Source organism: Vicugna pacos, chromosome 25 (assembly GCF_048564905.1).
Source record: "Vicugna pacos chromosome 25, VicPac4, whole genome shotgun sequence".
NCBI classification, from domain to species: domain Eukaryota; kingdom Metazoa; phylum Chordata; class Mammalia; order Artiodactyla; family Camelidae; genus Vicugna; species Vicugna pacos.
In genome coordinates this window covers 14584997-14592524 of record NC_133011.1, presented here as the reverse complement: position 1 = coordinate 14592524, position 7528 = coordinate 14584997, and the positions used below count along the sequence as shown (strand labels likewise).

At 40.5% G+C, this 7528-nt stretch overlaps 1 protein-coding gene across 7 annotated transcripts in view; it reads left to right on the top strand.

Annotated features, from left to right (window-relative positions):
- The first annotated feature begins 394 nt into the window (after window positions 1–394).
- Window positions 395–7528, top strand: part of ABRA (actin binding Rho activating protein) — a 31221-nt gene continuing 24087 nt past the window's right edge. For 4 of the 7 annotated variants that reach the window (XR_012064149.1, XR_012064147.1, XR_012064146.1 and 1 more), the window contains exon 1: window positions 395–496. The gene's annotated coding sequence lies outside the window, so the exon portion shown is untranslated. Of the gene's footprint in view, window positions 497–2785; window positions 2830–7528 lie in introns of all 7 variants that reach the window. The other 3 variants (XR_012064148.1, XR_012064145.1, XR_012064150.1) reach the window with 1 other exon arrangement.

Here is a 7528-nt window from a genome sequence, read left to right as displayed (position 1 = left end):
TTCAAGACTGAACGAAAAAAAGAACCCATATTTATTCATTTTCTGAGACGCTCTGAGCCCTGTTCTGCCAGAGGGCAGAGGTGGACTTCCAAGCTGCCTCCAGGTCTCCCAATTTGGTGTCCGTGTAAATGAGAGAGGACACGGAACCTCCCAGAGTCATTCTTTCTATTCCACTGATGGCAGGTTTGGTTCCCCGAATGGACACAAGTCTTATCATCAGATGGACTGGAAATGCCCAGTTTTAAGTCTACAGTGTGGAGATGTGCCAAGATTCAGGAGGTGAATCCTGACCCCAACAGAACAGATGGGGGCAGAATGTGGTGACCTGGTCGTTTCATTCTAACTTAGAATTTATTTGTCTGTCACAATCCAGATTCTTAGTATTGAGTTTAATAAAAACTGTGCCAAGGTTTTCATATCACACTTCAACTGCCACCGAGGAGCTGAAATAGCCGACACACTTGAGCAGGTGGTCACGTGGCCCGGCCACATCCAGGTAAGATCAAAGTCTACGGGTGAACTATTGAGTGTCCCTGGTGCCAAGCATTTCACCAACATCATCGAATACACACCTCTCAGCACTCTTATTTCCTCCCATTTTTCAGCTAAGGACACCAAGACCCAGAGAGGTTCAGAGGGTCATGTGAGGCCATATAACTAGTAGGTTGCTAAGCTTGGGTTTAAACCAGGTCTCTCTGGGGAAAAAAAAAAAAAAACAGATCTCTCTGACAACTGAAACTACATCTTCCACCACAACAAGCTCATTTTATTAAACACAACAGAGACCAACAAAATATATCAGGGAGTGTTTTCTCTCTGGCCTTGACAAAGTCATCACATACTGTTTTGTTGACTCATCGGGCAAGCCGTCCAGCTATGTCCTTTATCCCTCACTGCAGTTAACCTCTAGTGCTGTGAAATTCCTTTCCTTCCAGAAGCTCATCAGGGCTCCAATCCGGGATATGACAAAGGGCCACGCTGACATTTAAAAGTAGCCTCTTGCTTTTCACATGTTGATTTTGGTGGGTGGAAAGGTAGAGACTAAGGAAAAAGAATTCCTGAAAAGATTGCCTGTGATATCAAAAAAGATTTCTGATTAGAATTCAGAAGACAGCCCCATCTAAGGCAAAACTGACTTGTTAACTTGCCAGAGCAACTGTCTATTTCTTGTCCAGGGAGGAACTAATGCCAGATCTGCAGGACGTGGGCAAGACGCTTGACTTGAGGAAGAGGTGGGAAAGAGGAATGCCTTTCAGAGAGGGTCTTTCTTAGGAATTAGAGGAAAGGCTAACCTTTCCCCTGCAAACTCAAGCTCATTAGCTCTATGCCACCAGACTTGAATGTGATCACCAAGATTTACTGCATAAGTTTTAAGTGAATGCAGTTATAATGTCCTTCTTAATCCTGAAGGACAAGTTCTTTGGCAGGGAAAAGTGAAAAGTTATTTTGAGGGATATAAACATTAACCTGCCTAACACCACTGGAACAATGATCTTGTAGCTAATACCCTCCATGCAAAGATTTACCATAATACTTGGTCCATTATAGCCATTAATTAAATGGCATCTTCTCCATGTCATAATTTTTGTACTAATTGATCAGAAGCATTTGAAGGTAAAATAAGGCATCTTATTTCCTTGTTTGTGACATGCACATGGGGAGGCTACATTAAATCCAATTCAAGAACTCCTTGCTTTTGACTTTCATATAATGTATTTCAAGAAGACACCACCTATTAGGTTTAGTGTTTTGTTGTACTTTGTGCTGGAATTTCTCATGAATGGTAGTGACCAATTGCTTGTTCAGATGCTAGGCACCTAGCCATTCTTAGGTTTAGTAAATGCCTTCATTTAATTAAACGTGTGAGAAAGGCAAAGCAATGGCCTAGAGTCATACTCTTCCTCACAGATATCTCACAGTACTCTGAAATCAGTGACACAAATGAATAATAATTAACTAATTAATCAAAGTAACTAAGTGCAATTAAGGAATCAAAGTTTATGAATTTTTTCTTTAAAGCCAAATCATGGTTTTTCCTATAATGTTATTCACTGGTTTACATTTTGTTTAATTCTGCATTTTGATTGATTTCAAAAGATAAAATTCCAGTCCAATGTAGCTTAAACAAAAGGGGAAATTATTAGTTAACATAACTGAAGAGTCTTAGGAAAGTAACATCTTCAGGTATGGCTTGACCAAGGTGCTAAAACAGTGTTATCTGGACTCTAACTCTCTCCATCTTCTGATTTCTTTTTCCTTTATATGTTAATTTCATCTTCACATAGGCTCTCCCTATGTAGCAAAACAGCTTACCTTACAACTTAGCAACACCAATAGATAAAACTCTTCCTTCCCAATAATTCTAGAAAAACTCTGGGAGTGAGTCTAACTATATCATTAAGGTCACTTGTCCATTCCTGCCTCCAGCGGGTGTAAAATACGCTGATTTGTTAGGTCAATCACTCACCAGGAAGGGAGGAACTGGGCAGGTGGTGGGTTTTCAGTCCTACTCAGCTACATAGGCTGAGAGTAAGATGACTTTTGAAAGAAAAATTGAGATTGTTTCCAGAAAAAAGAAAAATGAGAGCCAACTGGACAAAACCAAGAGTAGTCAACTCCATGCAGCAGGGTGGAACTTTAGCAAAAGCATTTTCAGCTGCACCTAACAGACAAGCCTGCCTTATGCTTTACCCTCTAGGATGACAACAGTGATCACTTGGTGGTGGTATTTGTGGATTGTAATTTCATAAAATTCTAACAATTTATTTTCTCATTTGATTGATAGATACACTTTGAATAAGGAAGAGAGCAAGGGAAAATGCAGAAAGAGTAAGTAGTACCTCTATCACTGTCTCTCATGCCATTATGGTAAACTTTGCTAGAATTTACATCCATATTTTTTAAGTGCCATCTCTCATGAGTGTGAAAGGAGATAAAAATTTGAGAGTTGCTCTGAGACCTCTGAAGAATGAGCTGCAGGATATAACCCAACTCTGGAGAAGGAGAGCCTCCAGACTACTAAAGATATTTCTGGCTGCTTAGTATATGTTGTTCGGGTTTATTTTAGAATTTGTCCTTAGATTTTCAACTTATACTAGCACGTAATGCAGAAATTACCAAGGATGTTATTGATAACAATATAACTTACAGAAAGATCCATGCCTTAAAATGAGGGCAGACGTGAATGACTTTCATTGCTTTATCCACATAATTGCTTTTTAGTGTCCTAACATAATACTGTCTTGTTTAACATTGTCATAGAACAAGGTGTTCGACATAGGAAAATTTTCCAGATAAGTGTTTTAAGTATATGTTACTTTGATAAATGTTTCCAAAATGCAGCATTTTATTTAGTAGCTTAGTTAGGATACATATCTGGGTCACAGGTTAAAAAAAAATCAACTAAATTAATATGTCAAAGATCAGTGTCAGTCTCAGGGCTTATAACCCACTGGGGCTTGCATGGACGTTTGGCAAATATATCAGATGACTTCCAAATCACTTGCAATCGGAGTGGTGTCTATGGTGTTCTCCTCCGCTGCCAGACGGTCAGCTGTGGCGTCCTAGTGCTAGAAACGTGTCTTCCTCATCGCCATTTCCAAGGTGTGGCCGAAGGGAGAACGGACAGCTGAGCTTGTTAGAATTTGTCTAAAATAAGACTCCCTAGACGACGTAAGGCGCTCTGCAGTGAATACGGTGTAGCAGTCTCAGTGCATGAGCTCCTTTCTGTTCATCAAGCACTGCACTCAAAACTCGGAGACAGCAGGGCCACACCTGCATTCTTAGAACTTAACCAGAGTGGCTGATACATAACCGGTACTCAGTAAGCATGCGCTGAATGACGAAATGGATTTACAGTTTGGCATTTACTGAACTGCTCTGCAACTCTTAAACTTATTTTGATACTCTTGGCTTTGTAGATTTAAATATGTGGATTCTGCATTAGCTGTTACTGATGGTTCTTGTGAAGCGAGGAAACGTATGCAAAACCACTTAGCTCAGTGCCGCGTGTGACGTGCTTAGAGCAGTGATGATGTAACAGGTGCTCAGTCACATCGGCTGAATCAGCAGCCTCCTCACCTATGATGCTGTTTATCTTTGCTTACTTTTTAAACTGATTTTCCTCAGTCACAGCATTTTCAGAGTTTGCATGGCACAGTGGAAAACCACTTAAACAAGAGTGAGAATACCATGTTCAAGTCCTGGCTTTTTCACATGTTATTGAATCCTGGCAACGGGCAGTTAAAGTGATTTCTCAAAACCTCAGTTTCTTTCTGGGCAAATGGAATCGATTTTTCAACTGAACAACAGTGCATCGAATGCCAGTCAGTGTTAATGTCCGTAGGATTGAAAAATGATCTGTTGCTTTTCAACTTCATGTAGGACCTTATGAAGCTCAAATTAGATAATATGGGAATTTTTGTAAACCATGAATCAGTATCCAAAAATTAAATATTATTGGTATTAATCTTCCATGAACCTTAAGATCTTTTTTTGTCGCTGAAAATCATCCAAATTCTTTGGTTCCTTTTTCTTTCATTGTACCCTTCAGAGACAAACCCAAATGAGTAATGCTTTGTTTTATTCAAAGTGCATTTTTATTTGCCATTGATTTTTTTCCTAAGTCCAAGTTCTAGTTTGCTTTTGGATTTGTTTCATAAGGTTGAGTTACATATTTGATAATGGTTTTGAGAGTGATGGGAATGAATATTGCTTCGAGGAGCTTGGGGAAAGGTTTACAGCATTTTAATAAGTGGATTTGATCGATCTAGGGATCTTCCTGTATTGATCCAATAAGTAGCCAAGGAATGAAGCATGGCTTGGGAAGATAAGCAGTCTCTTTGAAACTGGCCCCTTTCAACACTGGGGAGAGATTCAGGTACGCTAGGTTGCCAAGTGCAGCAAATAAAAAAGAGGTCCAGTTAAATTAGATTGTCAGGTAAACAATAAACAAAGTTTTAGTACAAATGTTGCCAAATATTGTAGCCTGTATTTTATTGGGTAATTATAGGTAAGACAATGACTGTAAGATTCTGAGAAGACTTATTTACTTGAAGGGTCTATAAGGAGTCTTAACAAAACTGCAACATTCAGAGCATCTTTACCCTGTTAAAAATTGAGACACTTTTGCCATCTGGAAAAGGGTTCTGCAGGATGACCAGGGTCCTCTGGGAGGTGCCCTTTGACAGTCCCTCATGTAGGTGCCATCACACGGCTGCCGAGGCTGGAGCTGTCTAACCTCTCCAGCGAGCTGCAGACCCGGCTACTGACCGGGAGCTCAGCTGTCAACTCCTGATTAAAGTGCCTGCATACAGCCAATCCACTCGACTTGGGCTTCTCCCGACACGGTGGCTGTGTTTCTAGAGAGCACACCAATAATGAGTCCAGGGGGTCCTCTGTACCCACAGGTTCCACATCCGCAGATTCAACTCACCACTGATCAAAAACACTTGGGGAAAAAATTCCAGAATGTTTCAAAAAGCAAAACTTGAACTTGTCATGCACCAGCAACTGTTAACACAGCATTTACATTGTATTGACAACTATTTATACAGCAGTGTGTTTGAGGTATTATCAGTAACAGAGACAATGTAAATACATGGAAGGATTGCATAGGTTATATGCAAATACTAAGCCATTTTACATAAAGGACTTGAGCATCCGTGGAGTTTGGGATCCCTGGAGGTCTTGGAACCAATCCCCTGCGGGTACCAAAGGACGACTGTATTCCAAGAGCTAAATCCCTTGCTTTTGCTTTCCCAACTAAACAGACTCGGTGAATTTGCTGAAACCACCAACACTCATGTGTTAGACATGATTAATATTGTTATGACACTGGTTAACTGGGTTCTGCTCTCTAGGAACACATTGATTTCAATGAGTAAGAAGAGAAAGATCTAAAAGAGAGGTCAAATAGTAGCATGTGAAGTGAGGATTGGACAAGGGGCGGAAAGACGGGGAGGCAAGTTAGAAGGACAGGTAAGTGGTGGCGTGGATCAGAGTACTAGGTGAAGTGGGAGAGAATCACATTAGATTGCTATACGGATTACCTAGGGTAATTCTCAGGACAAGGAGAGCTGCTTTAATTAAGAAATAAGTTGACTTCTGGAGAAGGAAAACTGAGAACCTGGAATCAAATTTTTAAAAATCTGCCCAAATATTTATTTATACTTTAGATCCTGTAAGGGACTAAAACATAGTAGGTTAATGGTTAACCCTTTATTACCATGTAAAATTTTGTCCGATTTTATTTATACCTGTTTTTCATGTAAATCTATGCCTAGTTGCTTTAAAATCAAGAGCTACTTTCATTTAAATGCACTTTAAAATGTTAATTTAGCCAAAGGAACTCAACTCTAACACAGATCTTGGCTTATATATTTTGAATTATCCTATAACATCCACTTCACTGCTGTTTCCTTTCCATATTTCATGAATGTCCCAAGTATAAGCTGAGAGCGCCAAAGGCGTTCAGGAGCCTGAGTGAGTATAAATCCCACTCTATCAACATTTCGAATCACAAGGTCTTGGCACGCTTAGGCAGGTACAGAAAATGTTTGATTGAGGCTCACTCTGATTGTAGGTTAGCCCCAGAGGCTGCTTTTGGTGCAATAAACATTAGGTCTGTTAGAAGGCTACCTTTCACAACCAGAACATAGCTGCCTGCTGAGCAGAACCGGAGGCTGGAAAAGCGGTGAACAAGGACATGTTCTGCCTGCAGCGACGACTTGTGAAAGGTGGCAGCTGAGAGCCCGATTCACCCCGAGAGACTCTACAAAATAGAAGAGTCAAGCAACTCAGCTGAATATTTGGACTAAGATACAACCGAGGTTTTTCTGAAAGCCAAGCCCAGGGGGAAAGCATAACCAGAGGGAAAAATGAGATCACATAGTCCAGTCAAGATGACTGAAAACTTGGGCTATGATCTTCCGGCCTGTCTCTGTATCAGAAAACACAGAATTTCACTAACAGCATTCCATGATGGGAGCCAGAAAGCCACCAGAGTGGGGAGGGAAAGGCAATTGGCAGCGGTGGGGGAGGTGGGGTGCATTTCATGCTAAATCAGAGAACACATGGCTCTGGAAAAAAGCAAAATAAAATTGGTTGTCAGTCAGCAATATATGCACCTTGTGGATGTGGGCTGACCACCAGTAACTAGAAGAAAGCTTTACTTGGAAACTGAGGCTTAGGAATGCCAACGAGTTAAGGTCATAAAGGGGAAACAGTCAATTTGACTTCATGCAAGATCAGGGTTGAGCTTAACCTGCGCTAAGACAGAATTTTTGAACAGCCTTTGAAACAGATAATAACATGTAAATTTTTAGTCTTCAGTCTCCTCTAAGAACTAGTCTTGACATTGGAGACATGGAGATAACGTTGGAAACGTGAGGTGGCTCTCTACTGCATGAAATGTTGCTTTAACCTGATCTTGTCATTGCTACGGAAAGATTAGCCTGGTCATTTACAGATATTTCAAACTTCTGTTTCTCTTCCTCCCTCATTTAAAGAAAAACAACTCATGAGTTTA